At 42.6% G+C, this 18,847-nt stretch overlaps 1 protein-coding gene across 1 annotated transcript in view; it reads left to right on the forward strand.

Moving 5' to 3' along the window:
* Positions 1 to 1,696: 1,696 nt before the first annotated feature.
* Positions 1,697 to 18,847, forward strand: part of LOC133970975 (uncharacterized) — a gene marked incomplete at its 3' end in the record, with an annotated part of 129,961 nt that continues 112,810 nt past the window's right edge. The window contains 1 exon segment of the mRNA XM_062408141.1: positions 1,697 to 1,806.

The following is an 18,847-nucleotide window of genomic DNA, read 5'->3' on the forward strand; positions in this document are numbered from 1 at the left end:
GTCTCGGTGACAGGAAATAAACACAGACGGGTTTGAGGGGATGAGTGGGTGTGGAGCAGAGGTACATCTATTACCAGCTGCTGACTCAGCTGTCTGAGGCAGGCAACTGTCACCCTTCAGCTCTGGCCCGCAGCCAATCAATCTGGAGAATCAATGAAACTGTGAGTCTGGTGTGTGTGTGTGTGTGTGTGTGTGTGTGTGTGTGTGTGTGTGTGTGTGTTTGAGACCGAGAGAGGAAAAAGCTGATATAAAAGAGGGCCATTCTGACATGGATGACATTTATTTCTCAGATTTCAGTCAACATCATTCAAAAGATACTCTGGACTTTGACCCTTTCTGTAACTTTGTGATGAATCAATAGTCACAGGTCAAAACCAACCAAGTCCATGACTGCGTGTAATTCGGGTTATTCCCATTCTATGAGTCAGACAGGTTTAGTTGCTATGAACAATAAGAAGTAACCTGTCTATTATGTGGATTTTAATTCTGCCACGTGTGATAAATAAGAGGACACAACAGGAACAATAAACAGGTCACATGGTGTCTGTTGCCCTTTTACTTGTATTTTGTTTTGTCCCCGGCAGCAATATCTGAGTCTTTATTTAATTTGCTGGACGTGCCTCGGGCACACAATGTCCTCTAGTTTATTTTGGCAGCTTTATCTTTAGTCCCCGCCACCTCACCAAACCCCCTCCCCTCCCTCCCGCTCTCTCCCCCATTTTCAGCTCACCTGATAAGGGTAAGACTGAGAGGAAATTGAAAAAACATTAATTACATCTCGTTTAAAATTCTCCATTAAGCGTCATTTCATTGAACCAGAGGGGGTCGCTGTTGTCCAGATTGATGACGACAGATATGGGTGGTTGGAGATTAAATTGAATTTAATCAACCTGTGTGCACAGAATCAGAATAAGAAAAAACAACTGGCTTTTATTTCCAAGCAGGTTTACACATACAAGGGATTTTCTGGGGTGTATTTGTGCAACTATAAGTATAAAGAATATAACAATAGGAAACAAAATAAAATGTAAAAAATACTATAAGCACCATGGGCGGGATTGTGCAACACGCTGTAAGTAAACACTAGAGACACGAGCCCGTGCAACAAGGGAGCAATTTAAATCTGATATGAATGTTTGTATTGATCATATCACATTATTGATTTATCTAAAGCAGCAGTGGTGAACAAAGTTTATTTTTGGTGACAGTGGTTCTTCTTGCCTGTGTGGCAACACAGTACACTATTGCTCAAAACAAAGTCAGATTCAACAATACAAATAAAATAAAATAGAATAAAACTAAATAGTTAAAATAAATAAAGATAAGTTAAGTTAAGTTAGGCAAAGTGCAGTAAAATAAAACAAAGTAAAACGCATTTAATTTTTTTTTTATTAAATCTAATAAAATGAGTAAAGTAAAATAAAGTAATGTAACGTAACGTGACGTAACGTAGTAAATTTACTTTACTTTAAGTAAATTAAAGTAAAACAAAATAAAAATAGAATTGTTTTTGCACTAAGCCTGCAGAAATGTTGTTAAATTATGTAAATGTTGATATTAGTCAAAAATAAATTAGCAGAAAGTGTTTCTGACAGAGAGAGAGAGAGAGAGATAGAGAGAGAGAGAGAGAGAGCGACAAGCCGGAAGTGGGCGGTTTGTCAGAAAGAGAGAGAGAGAGAGAGAGAGGTAGAGTAGCGTGAGAGGGAGAGAGAAAGAGAGAGGTTCCTGTCGTAAGTCGGTATCGTCGCTGCAGCCTCTGCCCTCTTTTTATGAGAAAAGCACCGCAGCTCCCGTCGCTCCACCGAGGTAAGCGTGACATGCTGTGTGCGTGCTTGTGTGTATATATACATATATGTCTTTGAGTGTGCGTGCGTGTGTGAGTAAGTGAACGTCTCTCGTCTCGTCCCACTCACTGTCCCTCCACCGGTTGCGAAAGCCTATTCTGACAGCGCTTTGTAAACAAACTGCGAGTGTGTGTGTGAGGCTCCTGCGCACGCTGCGCACACTAACACACACACACACACACGCAGGCTCACACGCACACATGTATGAACCCATCTGTGTAGACATGTAGTTTCTTCCTCCCGTGGTGTCATGAGACGCTGCTGGATCAACAGGCAGCTCCACATGCAGCGGGACCCGTCTGCCGCTCGCGGGCTGTGCTGGTTGTAGCTGCAGAAGTTTGGCAGGTGATTGTGGGACTTGTGTTTTGTGCTGTGGTCGAGCCCGAGCTGCTGCTGCTGCTTCTGCTGCTGCTGTCCCTGAGCTGCTGCTGCCCTCTGTGTGGATGCAGACACCGTTCCCCCTCAACACCGCAGCGAGCAGTCCTGCACTTTGTACTTCCATGACATCTGTCTGACTGCGATGTTACCTCGAAGATAAAGACTTCACATGCAAAGGATATGTAGCAGTTTGGAAAGTGGTGCCTGTTGGACCCGGCTACAGCTTTTAAAATGTCCTGTGTGTCAGCACAAACAAACTTTTTGGGGAGTTGAATTAGAATTTTCTACAGCCTGGCTGATGGGGATTAGTTTTGGGTTGATACCGATATTAAGGAGTAAAAACAATACAGATATATCGGCTGATATTTAAAAAAAAAATAAAAAAAAAATAAATAAATAAAAAAAAATGATTTCATGATTTGTAAGATGTCATTATCACAGCCTAATGACAAAGCAATTTAATCCAGGTTTGACACTGTACAGTAATACTTAAACCTTATTAGAAATAACTATAAATCAATAATTAAACTTGGATACAGCCAGATTTAAAGAACTTGATTTAAGAGAGTAAACATAATCATGTCCCGCTGCCATTTACTGGTAAAACGATAAACTCCATCTGGTTCCACAATCTACTATTGACACTTCTTAAATTTATACAAGTACATGTGGTTTCATTCCAGTCAAATATTTGACTGCTTTCCTCTGTTCCTCTCTACATGACAAACAGTGGCTAAAGTGATAATATCAACATACATTTTACAGGTTAAATAAATATATTTTTTTAGAAAATGGATGAATATTATAAGGACGTGGGAAAGATACACAAAAACCTACAAAAAACCCCCACTTATAACACAATAAGATGCTTTCAGACACGGCAGGCTCCGGACACCATCGTGAAGGATACAGTTGAAAGAGTATCGGTGGCACGCTGTTTCATCGCGATCAGCTGTGTTCCATCTAACTTTATCTCACCTAACTGTACGTTACTGCGAAACAGAGGATTTCATTGTTTGTTTGCATACCACTGTTGATGTGTGGTATGAAGAAGCATGAAGGGGAAGGTTCATGGAGGTCAGTTCAAAGCCAGCTCTCCAGAATCAAGACCCCGGAGTGGGCATCCTCTCATATTTGCTGAACGCTCATTTGCTCTGATGAGCCTTTAGTTGTTTACCTTTGGAAGGTTTCGTCTCTACACCCATAGTCCAGCTGGCAGTGACCTACCCCCCCCCCCCCCCCCCCCCCCCCGTGGCTCCTGGTAATGGAGAACTACATGTTGTGACAATAATGTCCTCCGCCCACTGTGATAATGTCGCCCCTTGAGGCTGCAGTGTGATAAGTTTGGATGTGTTCTACGGCTACTCCCCGAGTCCTTTCCTCTCCACAGGGCGATGGAAATGATTTGTTTGCGACACCTTTTGTGTTTTGCTCTCAGCGGTGCTGCAAAACAGTGGGTCAAAAGTCAACAATAATTTTCGACAATTGACTCATCAGTTGCTGCTGCAGTTTCTGTGTGTCCTGCTATGTTCACCAGATGGGTCAAAAGCTGCATGTAGTGTGACTGTGCATGTGTGTTTGGGATTAATAAATGTATCTTGTATATGTTCGGAAATCCGACAGCTGGGTGTTGGGACGAAGTCATGTCAAGACATCACGGTGAGCGAAGAGGCGACAGGGACCTTTCTTGACATTTTGCCGACTTGATTTCAGATTCTCAGTTCTTTGCTCAAGATGCTTCCTTCTCTGTGTATCTTTTATTTCCTCTGTGCTTACTGCACATCTGCTCTCTCTATCAGTCAAACATTTCAGACAGGAAACAATGGTCGGAGTCAGCGTTTAACCCTGTTGGCAAGCCACCATGTTACCCCTGCGTGCTCCCTCTGTCCCCGCTGTGCAGGGTGCACTTGAAGGGAGCATTTTCCCAGGTTTCTGTGAAAAAGAGGTTCTCTGGTGTTGGCAGGGGAACATGGCGGTGCTGGCCCTGGCATGAGTTGGTTGGCACAGAGTGTCCCAGTCCTAAAGCCCCCCCGATGCAGGGGGTAGAGCAGCAGGGGAGACCGGGGAAAGCACTGTTTTATCCAGGGTTCCTGCAGCTTAAGACGGATTTAAGATGTTTTAAAGTTGCTGTCAGTGCCACTTGGAATAGAATGTACAACTTTCCGGATCAATGCACCGACCAAGTCTCCTAGTCCGTCACCTAATTTGTCACTGTGATCAAACACCACCGCCAGTGTCTAAGCACACACCCAGATCAAAATCAGCTTCTCCTTGTGTTGAAGTTGGTGTTGACACTTTGTGGAGACTTCACCGTTTTTTTTGTTTCTCACTCTGCATGAAGGATTCCACTGCCTTGATTCCCATTGTGCAGGGTCTGAACAACTTCCTGTACAGAATGCATAGTGTCTTGTGTCCTGCACATTTCCCGGTGCTGGTTTCAGCCATCTTGCGGTGCATTGGTTGACTTGCCAACCTGCCTAGAAGCCATGTAAACCGTTTACCATTGCTGTGTGGTCGCCTGTGCCGTGCGGGTAAATACACGTTTACCAGATTTCTGTTCACGTAATTCACTCTCATGGCGTTTGTACAGCGAAACAGAAAGACCGGGCTGCTTCATTCTTAAATCAGAGCTGTAAACACTGACGCCCACTGAGACACAAGGGGAAGGCAGAGTTCTTGCATAATTTAAGGAGCGTTCATGTTGCGCGAGCTTAGCATCATTAGCTAGCTGGTAGTGCAATTGCTCTGAGCATCCCAGCCACAAACCCAATACAAGTGTTGTTGGTTCCGCTATCCTGATATGTTGGACCATAATGTTTAAAAATCTTTCGGATAAATGATTTACAATTTCAGATTTTAACTTTCAATTGCCCAAAAAAAGATTTCAAAAATCTGACTTACCATGTGTCGCCAAAACTGATTCAAGTCCTTTTAAATACCGATTCAATCCAATTCCTATTTTTAGATCCGTGAATTTAATGGATCCGCGGTGCCATGTGCTCACAGCATGGCATGTCCCTAAGCTAGGCTGTGCGTCTCACTTTTTCGCTCGCCGCTGCCAGACAAGTGTAGGGTTCACTGGGCTGGGAAAGGCTGATGGGAAAGTCTGAGTACTGTAAGTATGGGGTGCAGTGGGGGGGAGGTTAGTATGGAAAGACCGCAGAGGAGACATGTTCTTGACATCATGAGGCGATTAGAGGGGTGGTTTTGATATGAGTGAGCTATGGTACTAAGGTGTCAGCATCACCTACACACTAATGACTGTGCTTATCACAGGGCTTCCTGTCGCTCTGAACGGAGGAGGAGAGCATGAATGGATGAAAGAAGTTAAGAATAAGGAAAGAAAGAAAGAATACCCTCTGATTGCCTTCTGGTGCAAGTAACGGTATAAAAATCATAAGTGTGAAAAGCAAACAGGGGGGCGAGTGACAGGAGGGACAGAAAAAGGGAAACAAATTCAAAGGGAAGTGATCAGGAAGCGTGTGGTGACACGCACCCTAACCTCCTCCCCCTGTCAGTTGGGCTAACGCTAATCCACCGGTCACGTGACCATGAGCTTTCAGCCTGGTCTTGGCCAGTAGCTGGCTGATCCATCTGTCAAATAGCGTTGCTGATTGTTGGCATCCACAGCGTTTACTTCTGTCCCATGATCACTGCCTGCTTCGCACAAGACTCAAATTTGATTGCCATCAGCGAGTTGCCCCCGCACAAGACGTTCCCCTTTCTGTGGCTGTATATTTCCCATGATCTTTTCTTTTGCCTCCTTCTTTGTCATTGTTATTTTTTCAAATTTCTCTTCTCGTCATTGCTGTGAGTAAGTGTGTGTGGGGGGGGGGGGGGGCTTTGAGGACACTGAAAAGCATGATAAGTCCTTGGCTTATTATCTCCGTGACACAACAAGAATAGCCAGAAGAAATTCGGAAGCAAGTTTGCGCAGAGCCATATGAAGGGAGCCACAAATCAAGAGAGGAGAGTATAAGCCTGAAATCCAATTGATGTTGTCAAGGGTGCTTCCCTTTGTTTTGTTGTTGTCTGTGATTCTAACTTGTGTGAGGAGCCATCGGTCAGAGGTCAGCGCGGAATAGGCTAAGAATTAAAATACGTGATCCGGATTAATCATTTTCTCATGTTTACACAATACTCCCCTGCTAGGTCTAAACACACAGCTGAGGGAACGTTGCACCAAGCCTGACCCATAAAGCTCGAAACACCACACTTTAGTTCACATCTGGAGGCTGTTTGCTGTTATTCAGAAGCATGCATGACCTTGAATGGCGCTAAAGGCTCAGCGATATTCATGATCTGCACATCGTTATCTTGTTAATTTGTGAAAAACTGATTTCGGGAGCTCTCTTTGTCATTTGGATGACAGCAACTTATATCTCAAGAGCTCAACTTTGCTCCCAACCCGTTGCTACGCTCACTCCCAGCCAAGGGCCGACAGCTCGTAGGTTACTGAAAGCCAGCTTGTGAGCCACTGGCGGGTCGCCCTCTCTTTTCAATCCCTGGAGAAGTTCTGGGAGTGTGAGTGAGAAAAAAGACGAGCAGTTTTTCCTTCCTCCATGCTGAAGTAGCATCAGTGTACAGGAATCCTACCCGCTGAATTACTCCAAGAGAAGCTCAGTGAACGACAACCTCGGCCGTGCCTTCAAACTCAGGAATGTGGTGATATTTATGAGAGTTTCATAAAAGTATGGCTTAGTGTCGAATCTTGGATTTGTCATTCGGTGAGTTATTGATCTCCGACTTCCATTTTAATGGTCTTGTTGGAAAGTTACACCTCGCAACCGCTTATGTTTTTTATTAATGCCCCGGGCCGTGAGTCACGCTTGATCTCTCGTGCATGAGTTATGTGAATGGATGGCTTCATCGGGCCTTGAAGGACATTGAATCATGTGAAGTCGTAAACTTAAATATGTGGGAAACATATTGAGTTTGTTAAGTACAGAAAATGTGAAGGACATATCGTTGGCAGTTGTGCAGTTATCAGTCCCCGTATGAACTTATTGTTTCCTGGTGATTTGGGACATGTTAGCTTTGGCACATCTAGCACTCAACTCTTTGGGGTTCATCTTTGCAGATCTTGGAAGTTCTTCAAGGTTTTTTTGACATTTTGCTCATATGGTTTTTACCATTAAGCCTGTGACGTGTGTCTCTGTCCCAGTGTCTGTGCATCATTACATGTGTCAGCAAGATGCAATCTCCATGCCTGAGAATATATAAACTACCTCATGTGAGTTCTTGTAAGTATTGAACATGAAGAATGGGCCCATAGAGACAGGGTTTCAATGTGACACCAACGTCTAACCTTATATAGCCTGACCTGCTGGCCTACTTATGAAGTCAGTGCACGTCGTCACCCATGGAATGACCTGGGTGATGCATTAAGAGAGCGCTGCCATCTGACAGTCGGTTTCAGTTTGACGGCAGCATTTACAGTAACACACACACACACACTGTGACATTAAGCACGTTCCATGCAATAGCACCTTTTAGACTAGAGCAATTAAGAAAGTATTTTATCTTCTATCTAAACATAAAGCTGAAAACTCTGCAGCGTAAAACAATAATATCTTGTCCTTAAATGTTCCCTCTGAACCCATATAGGTTGCTGAAATGAAGCAAGGAATGTGATACTGTGCATGTGATTTATTTACATTCCCAAATGTAAGGTTTACACTGCGGCTATTTTAAGCACAAGCAGTCTGTGTTCTGAGGTTATTCATATATATATATTTATTTAAAACCAAAGTTTGTACATAATGTGCTATAGCTGGCAGTATGAATCAAGTGTAAAACTCAAGCTTCTCTATGTGGCTGTGCACACCATGTGCATATAGTTCCCAGGAAGGGAAGGGCTGTTTTGGGTGGAGACTGGTATCGACCCAGCATGAACTGACTGAAACCGTATGTCCTGACAACACAGATACAGATGTTTAAGCAGCAGGTAGAGAGGTGGGATCCCAGAGCTTTCATCTCGGTCTATTTGACAGCCTAAAACTATACGTTTTAATGAGGAGTCAATCAGAAAGTGAGGGTAACCTGAGGATAAAGTAACCGTTTCCACTACTGCCTGTGGAGGAGAAGCAGAGAGCAGAAAGGACAGTGGCCCACAAATCTGCCAGTTCTCACTTTGTTGTCAAACAAGATTTTTAATTATATCTTTGCTTTTTTTTGCCGCATCAATGTCTCTTTAGGAACTCTAACTTGGTTCATCGTGGGCTAGTTCCTATGTAGGTGCTTTGCAACACGAAAATGACCCGACATGTGTCCCACAAGACTCTGCAGAAATTGAAAGGGGTCGCTGCAATTCTCCAGGACAGTGCTCAGGGTTACAGGTAAATAGCAGATAAGGTGAACTACTTAATATCTAATGAGGGGTTTGCAGGCAGGTGACTCGTCAGGAAGGCACTCATGTGATCAGAGGAGGAAACATAACAGATGATGAGCAAGTTAAACTAATGGAACACAATCCCATAATGTGAAACAGGATCCTCGGCAGGATTTTCACATAATATGACCAACAAAGTAGTGATGAGAAGGGCACCTGAAGAGCACATACCTCCATCTCACCATTTTAACGAAAGAGGAAAACTATTCCTTGATCTGCTCCTAAATTGAATGGCTTCTTCACTCAGACAGGCATGGTTCTTTCCCTATTGTATGACCACCCCCCACCCACCCCCGGCTATCCCTCGGCCTCAGCCACCACGGTACAAGGTGATCTTGGAGCCAGTGTAGTCTGCATGGTCAGGGTTGGGGGTAGTCTTCATCTCATCTTTGAGAGTTTCCCTCTTCACCTGGCACTCTTGGTTGGGCGTCAGGCAGGTCCTGAGTCTGCAGATCTGCTCCAGGCTGTATTTAGTTTTCTCCAGGGTCTCATGGGTTCTGTGTCGACCAGGAACAATTGGTAAACTACAATAGCAGGAAGGTGTTTCTCTGCCAAGTCCCGACAGTCTCATTAAATTGAATCAATCTGTGCTAAATAAAATACACTTACAGATATCAGTCCCTTAAATACGCCTGTTTTTTCATCAACATCCATGAATTATTCACATGGAAATTGGTGAAAACGTAAAAAAATGTCCTATCTCACAATGTTACAGACAGTGGGAGAAGTTGTTCATCACTGACCATATCATTATTTTTGTATCGATCCCGTAGTTATTTTCCATAATCCTGCCAACATAAAAAAAAAACTAGAGGAAAGATAACCTCCATGTTGGGGGGAAATAAACACATCACACTCTAAATTCAACTGAGAAACAATGGTCCAGGTTGATATTAAATCTTACCATATAATACAATGCTCTGTGATTAACAACATATCTAAGCTGCTTACAAAACCCAAACATAGGGTTTATGCCAGGCTAGTATTATTTCTTTGCAGTGCTTTTTTATGATTTATATAGCCTACTGTATATACACTGATGAGTGCAGCAATACATTTCCTCAAGAGTCTAAAGCAGGGGTGGGCAAACTTTTTGACTCGCGGGCCACAACGGGTTCTAAAATTTGCCAGAGGGGCCAGGCCAGGACCAGATGGATGGAGTTTTTTTTTTTAACCAATATAAATGACATGGAAAAATCATTACATGAAAGGATTTGGCCTTTAACAAGTAGCAAAGTATTTATTTGCAAGGCAAGTTAACAAAAACTCGCCTTCGGAGAAAATAGCCTTTGCTATTTCGAATGCCACCAAAAAACTTGCCTTGATAGTTGAGTCTTGAATCGCAGTTGGTCGGTGAAAAAAATGTTGCTGAGTCTGTAAATTAGCCGCCAACCTCTGAGCCGTAGCCGCCAGTTCTTGCGTTGACTGCTTGCTAGCGTAGTTAGCATGCTTCGTAGCAAAACGACGGCTGATGTTGACCATGTCTGGTCTAAAGAGTACTGGATATCTGAGGCCAATATTAGTTCATTATCTTTTTTGTCGAATCAGTTTGAACATAAAAAACTTCACAATTTCAACAGTTTCCTGAATGACCTTGAGCGCAATTGGCATTTCAGTGCTTCAGTTATTGTATTGTGTCAGAGTCTGTGATCTCCCTGACTCACTTACACTTTGCCAGTAAACACTAATCACAAGTTATGTGGATCTGAGCAGTACTGAAGTTAACTTGTATTTGTTTGATTTGCTCCAGGGTTTATGTTATGATGAGAATGTGTTATTTAAACAAATTGAAAAGAAAGTTTTAGTGCGCACACAACACGAGACACACACAAGCCAGGACATTAGTGTTTCATTGACTGGAAAGATCCGGATTCTTGATCCAACATCATTGTATGATAACTAAACAAATGTGATCATCAGTTTTGTTTTTGAAAAGTGACAGAGACCACCCCCCCCCCCCACACACACACACACACACCTACACTAACCTAATACAATCCAAAGTCAAAAGCTCTTCTAAGTCATTACTGTCCCATCCTGTTTTTTAAGCTGGTCAAATATATCCTGTGCCAAAAGTTTAATATTTATTCAAGGATACTGTATGTGACCTGTCATCAGGGGCAGTGAAAAATTCTAGTTGCACCTATATTAAGTGCTGCTGCAGCTAAATGAAGAAGTTATTCACACCAGTGTGACCAATGTAAAAAGTTAGTCCGGAGCCCTGCAGCCTTGTTGAAGCTGAGCACGTCAGCCCTGCTGAATTACTGGTCAGGATCTAATTTCTACAAATGCAATGTAATTTAGCATGACCTTCTTTTTGGAGAAGAATTTGTAAGACTGTTTGACGACAGAGATGACAAGGGCCGGGGCGATACAGGGTCACGCACAAGGTTAACACGATTATCAAGTTCTGTTCATTGTTATTTACATGGAGGACAGGAACGTTATATGATACTGAGTGTAGATGTAAGTTTAGGGCCAGGCCTTTAACCAACACCGGTTCCTCTGTTATTTTTGCATAACAGCACTGTGGCTTAAAGCAGTTTTTGCTGTAGAGTCTGCTTAGAGACACTTTAATTAAACCGGATGAGAGGTAGCTGCTGCACGCTCCCACTGCTGTGCTCAAGCCTATTACAGGCTTACAGAGAACGAGACGGGCTGGAAATGGATAGCTCACAGATAAATAAATATCTCTCTCTCTGTTTGCAGAGAGAGATCGGGGTAAAGATAGTTGCTCTAAAAACAGACAAACATGCTGTCAGTAAATTAAATAATGCCGTTAAATGTACCCACACTACACGGAGCGTGGTGTATGCACATGGGACGGAGAACATAAATAACGTAGCTCATTTGTTTGTGCCGCCATTATTCTTGACCCTTGTTTAAAATGCACGTGTGTGTGTAATATGTAAGAATGTGTTTTGTTCAGCTGGATTTAGGTCATGGATGCTCCTTTGTGTCTGGTGAACATCTGTGTAAGATTAATGTAAGGAGCATGTGATGAAAAAATTATTATGAAGACATACAGTTCTCAATTATTGATCCTTGTGTCTCTTATGTTTGCATGTATGCTGGATTACACTGCACTGGATTAGAGAGGAAATAGGGCTGAAGGATCGAATGCACAAACAAGCTCCTTATTTCTCCCTGGGTTGCTATTTGAGAAGTGTGTGTGTGTGACGTTTTGCACGCTTCATCCTCTATCTGTCTCCTGCTTGCTCACAGGGGCACTGGCGGATTAATGCGAAGTCAGTGTTTGGATTTGTGGAGCTGTTCTCCCGTATCGATCCCGAGAGCTCATCTGTGCATGCAGCAGTGTTTTAAAACCAGCCCACCACTCCCACAACAAAACAACAAAACCCTTATTTTTTGTTCTGCTTTCATTTAATAGAAATACAATATTTGCAAGAATGATGTTTTATTCTTTTTTAGGCATCCACATTTAGTGTTTTCTAGATGGTTGTATATGCATTTACAAAATTGTTGTGCCTCAGTGCAAAGGTGTGCACGTGCTTGTTTAGCGTCTCTATAATAAAGCACATGTTCATACACAGGTGTATGATGAGGTCTGAGTGTTATAAGCATGTGTCAGACCTACAGTTACATTAGGGATCCCTCCGTGCATCTTTGACAATTAGATCCCATCTGTTGCTCCCTTCACTGCCCCCTGCTACTGCTGTGAGGCATTCGGCCATGTGAAGCTGTTTGCAGACGTGTCCTGCGGGTAAACTCCGAAGAATTGGCTGCAGTTACCCGCAGTTTGCCTTTCACACATGCACAACACAGCGGGTTATCTGCACAGACGCGTTCACAACATCATCCTTTCAGGCGAGAGGTGGAGCAGCAGCAGCAGGAAGAGACAGCAAGTGACGTATCAACTCCGCTGCAGAGATCATGGGATTTTCTTGACAAAACAGACACCGGTGTATATCACCACAAACTCTCTCCGTCAGGGTCTTCTACATGTATGACGGCCCTCTTTCCCCGGGAGATATTTGTTTTCTTTTTGGTTTAATTTCCGCGGTGAATCCAGTTGGGGATCCCCTGTTGTGTTCACACATTACCTTCTCCTGGATTTCTATGGACATTATACCCGGAGGCCAGGCAGAGAAAGTCTGCAGAGTTCAATGCATGTCTGAAAGCAGCTTGTGTCAATCACATGTTCAGTTAAATACATGACACACAGACAGACAGTGTGCATTTGTTTTGTTTGCTGTGCAGCATCACCAATGCTCCGTGTTGCGTTGGATTACCATCAAACCTCATTAGACATATTTTCCACTTTCACATGATCTGATGCTGCTTGTCTTTGTTTTGCCCACAGCAAGACATGAGGCAGCATGTGTATACACTGGTGAATAATAAATGGATTGTAATTGAAGTAAAAAGCAGAGTATGGTTTGTATTGTTCTTTCTCATGGGAAGCATGTTGGTTGAGCAGCAAAATATAAAAGCGTATGAAAGTATTGTTACAAATAGGACGGATATTAAACATGGGGCGTTTGGGGCGGAGGTTGTTAGCAGCGTCGCCTCACAGCAAGAAGGCTCCCGGTTCTGTTCCCAGTTTGGCTCTGGTCTCTCTGTGTAGTTTGCAGTGTCTGTAGCATAGTCTATCTCGGGGCCTCTGCAATATACTGGTGACCTGGCTCTTCCTGTGACCCTAAAGAGGAGAGACGGATTTCGATCTTTGAATCAAGAATATCTGTTTTTCTCCGAAGTAATATTTTATTCCTATTCCCTTTCCTATCTCTTGGCTAAAAAAAGTTGTCAACTCTTGTTGTTTCCCAGTTCAGGGTTTGCATCTGGGTCATGGACTTATGAAATGAGACGGTCTGGTCTGGGGTTTCCTATTTGCATCACCAGCTTGGCTGCCCGCTTAGCTAGCATATTCTATTCTATTCTATTCTGTTATACTCTATTCTACTCTATTCTATTCTATTCTATTCTACTCTATTCTATTCTATACTTGACGATTAATTGTTTTTTGTCTTTTAGCAGCAATTAAGAATGAAGAATTGAATTTTGCTCAAAATAACAGGTACTACCAGCTGGATTTTATTGTTGTTATATTTCTGCAGTGTGGACCCTCCACTTAAGCTATTTCCTATCATGAGGCCTTTGTTTTCCTTGTTTGGTGTGGCAGTTTCTCTGTGTCTGAAGGATGGCCCCCTCTATCATGATCAGCTCCGCCACACCCGGCAGCCAACCTAGCAACAGTGTGACGTTTAGATCAATGCTCGATCATGCATTAGCACTATGTTTAAAATGTATATTGATAATTTTGACTTTGTTTACTGTGTAAATTGGGTTACTGATACACTGTATATGCTAATTTGTCATTTATATTCTCTTGGTCCATTTTAACTGAGGACTCAACAAACTGACCTCCAGAAAACAGTAGAAAATGTGTCTGTGGATAGAATTAATTTCATTGGAGTATCTGAAATCAATGGATTTTTTGTATGCCAATAAGGCAATAACATGCATCAGATCGTCAAAGTATGCTAAATGAAAATCAAAACACGCAATTGCATGATTAATTGATCAATACTCAATAAAATTGCTCTAATATGAGAAGAAGAAATAAAGCATGCACAAGGCAGGAGGGAGACGATGCTCTGCGCTCATAGTGATGTAAGCTCCAACACTTCCTGTTCCTCATATTACTGTACATGTGCTTTACTGTTCATTCCACCACTTTGCCCTTTCAGTAAAATGGTGCTTTCCGATGCCTTTCATCGCTGTAAACAGAGACCAGGTCCCTGACTGACTTCATGTCAGCAAACCACTGTGGTGATATCGTGTCCAACAAAGACGACTGGTTTGGTTTTTCAATCTGACTTTTGTTTTCTCATAAACACTTTCAAGTTCATTTAAGAAATCAAGTTTCATAGAAACTTAGTGGAAGGATGTGGTATTTGTCAGGGAGGAACCCAGTTAAATATTGTGCCGATCAGCGGGTGGATCCAAGATTGCTTTCACTTTCTTCAACCTAGCAACATTTTTAAATTTAAATTCTTTACATCTTTATAGTTATCCCACACAATAACACCTACAAAAATTGGCACATCTAGAGAACTAATATCTATGAGTGTGTGAAATTTGGTGCAGCTTGATTGAATTTAAGGGGACTGGCCGTGGCGTGGCTATGTGCTCCACAGAGTTTGCTTTTATTTTGAATATATTTTTGCTCTGGAGCAACTGTTGATAATCCTGCTTATGACATATCATATGGTCTCTTCTTTGTTTATTGAACTTTATATGGCTTCAAGCCACAATGGGGAGTTTCTGTAATGCCCATGAAGGAACTGAAAGAGAAAATAACTTGTATGAAAGAACCCGGGGATGATTTCATTGTAAGCCACAGAAATGACTAGAACAGTCAGATAGTTTAATCAAGGAGGTTACTTGATGCTCTAAGTTAAAGGTTCTTTTATTCTAAAATAATGATTTCCCTATTGAAATCGTAAGAGATGCTTTAAGTGTAGCAAGGTTCCCAGCACTTAGCTCTGGACATTGTTAACGAAATCAACCCCCCTCCGGCAGAAGGTGGTTGCTGCTGTTTTCTCTGTGGGGTAAAGGTGGAGTTGACCTTTTGCTTGAAGCACTGAGCTGGCCATGGCGGGAGGGGGAGACATGGAAAGGGGAGCAGCAGCACAGGGAGCAGGGTGCGGGGGGGAGGTGGGTCCAGAGCTCAAGTGACTGTGTTAGAGACTGTGTGTGAGAAACTGCAGCTTTCTGACCTCTGACACGTGACAAGCTGGGAAGATCAAAAGGGCGTAGCTCTCTAAAGCGGCCTGCATTGGTGTCGGGAGCACTGTCGAAGCAAAAGAAGGAAAGAGAAACGTTGAAAGAGATGAACAGTAAAGTGAAGACATGGCTTGAATTTAGAGACGCCAAAAAAATGATACGTGAAATTCGTTCCACTCTATAGCAATGTAAGGTGAAGGACACTCAGAGAGCGCTCACCTCCACCAACACCCCCCTAATGCACACCGATAAATATTAATCCACAAAAAAAATTATTATTATTAATCATTTGAGAGATCAGAATTTTTAAAGAAAATGAGAAACGATCCTTATCTGGATCTGTACCCAAAGGTTATGAGTCCTTTACTGACCCAACCAACAAATAAACACATGAAGAGAAAACCCAAACCTCCTTGGTGGCAGTAACAACACTGCTCCTCCACTTAACTAATGTCATAAGACCGGTTTGAAGATGTTGAAACAATACATAACCCATATTTGCCAGAGCACCATCCTTTCCATTGACACGTACGAAACACAAACACACAGACACCGCACGCTCATGCACGCACATGCACACACACACACACACACTCAACAACACACACAGCTATCCTTACAGTCTCACACCATGTTGTGCCTGAGTCTCAGACGAAATGGAGGACTCCTTTAGATTAGGGTTAATAGCGTTATGACATTCTAATAAACGTGCATTAGGTGGAACTTTGACTATAGGGTAACTGTGTTAGAGTTAGGCTAATTCATGGAATCACATGCACAAGTGTCTGCCACTGGTTTAACTAATACAGCTGCACATCCCCTCTCTTTCCAGCTGATGAAAGGCATCGATTGGCCGGCCTGAATGTGATCGTTCTTCTCATGGGTGTGAGCTCACGCAGCGCTTAGTCGACTCCTCCCGCCTCCTGCACACAGCAGGGCGACCAATGTCCACAGCAGCCAGGGAAATATGCAGCCTGATCCTCTTACCATACATCTGCAGTGAGGCTGACCGTTGCTGTAACTTCCTGACGCTGAGATTAAAAGAGCAGAAAGAATATGACCTGCCAGATGAATGAGATTAGAAAGGAGCGACCCAGTCAGGACCTCCTGACCTCCTGACATTGAAATACAGTAACATTGCATTCTGTCAGCCGGCGGATCAATAATGATCTGTCTTTTCATCCTCAGTGAGCAGGGTGAGGGTTTTTTATTAGATCAACAACAGGACTAACCGAAGTCTTGCTCTGAAACCGGCCCCCGGCTCTATCTACAGCCCCTTGTCTCTGCCTTCCCGGCTCCTCTGAAAGATCAGTGAACTGAGCTTGAGGTCGGTTTGTAGCCGTTTCTGCTCAAACTGAGTTCCTATTGAAAACCCTTCAGGAGTTGTGCTCTGCTGGGATTGGACAAGTTGTGTACATGAAGACATGGGAAGTGTGCAGTGTCTTTAGGATTACACAAAAACGATTCAAATGTAAATCTGTAATGAAAAGAAAAATTATGATAATTAATAAATGTATTATTTATATCATTATTTTAATACTAACCATTTGTTTTATGTATGCAAGTTGTTCTTGAACCTTATCAAACCATGTAACAGTGATTTGGGGATATATTTGTAAGATGTTATCATTATATAATCAAATATATTGGAGGCTTGAAATGTTACAGTTTAACAATAAACCTTATTATGAATAACTGTGTAAATACAAATATAACCAATAAGAATTAATAATAATATACTTCAATAAGAAAATGTACATAAAAGTAGGCAAGGTTTATTCTGTCCTTACTGTAGTCGGGCTCTAACATACATAGACATATTCACATAAAGCCTATATGTGTTCTATATAATTGTCACTAAGCAGCGACACATTCTGAGCAGCTGTGATAGTGGTGAACATGAGTGGACACAACACCGTCATGCAAATCCCACAGGACCCTCTTGTTTAAGTTAGATCATAAGGCTTGGCCTTTTTTTTTTATATTGTCTCAGTGGCCACAAATTTGTTATTAAATATTGTGCATTTAGTGGACATGTATATATGTAGCTTTTCACACTGGAATTCCAGAGGCCCACCCATGAAGGGGTGGGCGCCTGCTTACTTTCAGACCTGGTCCAGTACTGAGTTTCATCTCCTCCTCTCTCTTAAACCTTTCGAAAAATCCAGGCTCTACATTCTGCAAGCCCAGGGTTTTTTTTAGGGCCTCCACGATTGCCCTCACATCGAAATATGTAAACAACCCCCTCATCCGGGGCCTCATTACAACGGCTTATTGCCTGCCCCCAGAGACCCCCGACATCCCCTCCTATGCAGCCTCTGTGTGGTGTCTCCCCCGAGCCCGATGGCCTCGGCTGGAGACACGGGAGGCCCCTCCGATTGTTTGTTCACTTGTCAGATGTCGTTTAACGCCCTGTTTGGTGAGACAACAAGGACGGCGTCAGAGCGATGGGGTGAAGTGACGGGGAGAAGCAGGGAGGTCCGCTGGTTCGGGATCAATGAGAATGTTTTCCAAATGAAATGAACCCGAGAAGGTCAATACATCCACACTCTCTGAAGGAGACCAGACTATAATTCATCATTTAATCAATATCGTATGTAACAGAACGTGGTGAAGAGTGATTCTGTGTGTCAGGCGTTAACTCAAACACTTGTTTTAACCGCAGGAGTTAGGGAGCATGTCAGCTTATATTCAACCTCGTAGACTATGGTCGCACAAGAGTGAGTTGACCACACACTTCACGTTCCCTGGTCACCCCTGACAAAAGGTTCCGAGAAGTGGTGCACCATGAAAGGCTTATAGGTGCTGTTCACAGTAGACATGTTGGAGATGAGGTGGTTTACCCGAAAGACACTTACTTCTGGGTAAGGTCTAACTATGTGTGTCCTATAAAAATGAACTCTTATCAAGTGATGTGACGTTGAACAATTCTGCCTTGTTCCTCTTTTGTGACTAGCCTCCATATCGGTTATCAACGTTCTTTAATTCAGGGCAGAAGTATTTTATAAAATGTTTTAATTAATAAGCATTAATTCAATAAATTGTGTTGAATGTTTAAAAATGATTCCAGTATCAAAACCTATCGAAATAAGTAATGGATATTTTGACCATGTTATGTTGTTGTATGAATAACTTTGGTATAATTGGCATCTTATACTCTCTTTTGGATTTACACATTATTATGTACCCAGACACATAAAGATATCAAGCGCTATTTTCCTATTTTTATATGAAGTACTACACACGGAACCTGTATGACCTTCTGATTTCTCAAAATCTTTCCTTCAAATGTTTTTCACAAAGCCGGTGTAATGTTTTTGCTATGAATCTGACAATATCACGTATTTTACGACAAAGGAATATAAGTGTTTTTCCTCGGTGTGTCCTCTGCTGCAGCAAATGGGCTGAACTGAAATGTTTCCCTTTGGGTGTGGGTGTGTGTGTGTTTGTGTGTGCATGCATGAGTGTCTGTGTGCGTGTGTGT

Source organism: Platichthys flesus, chromosome 16 (genome assembly GCF_949316205.1).
Source record: "Platichthys flesus chromosome 16, fPlaFle2.1, whole genome shotgun sequence".
NCBI classification, from domain to species: Eukaryota; Metazoa; Chordata; class Actinopteri; order Pleuronectiformes; family Pleuronectidae; genus Platichthys; species Platichthys flesus.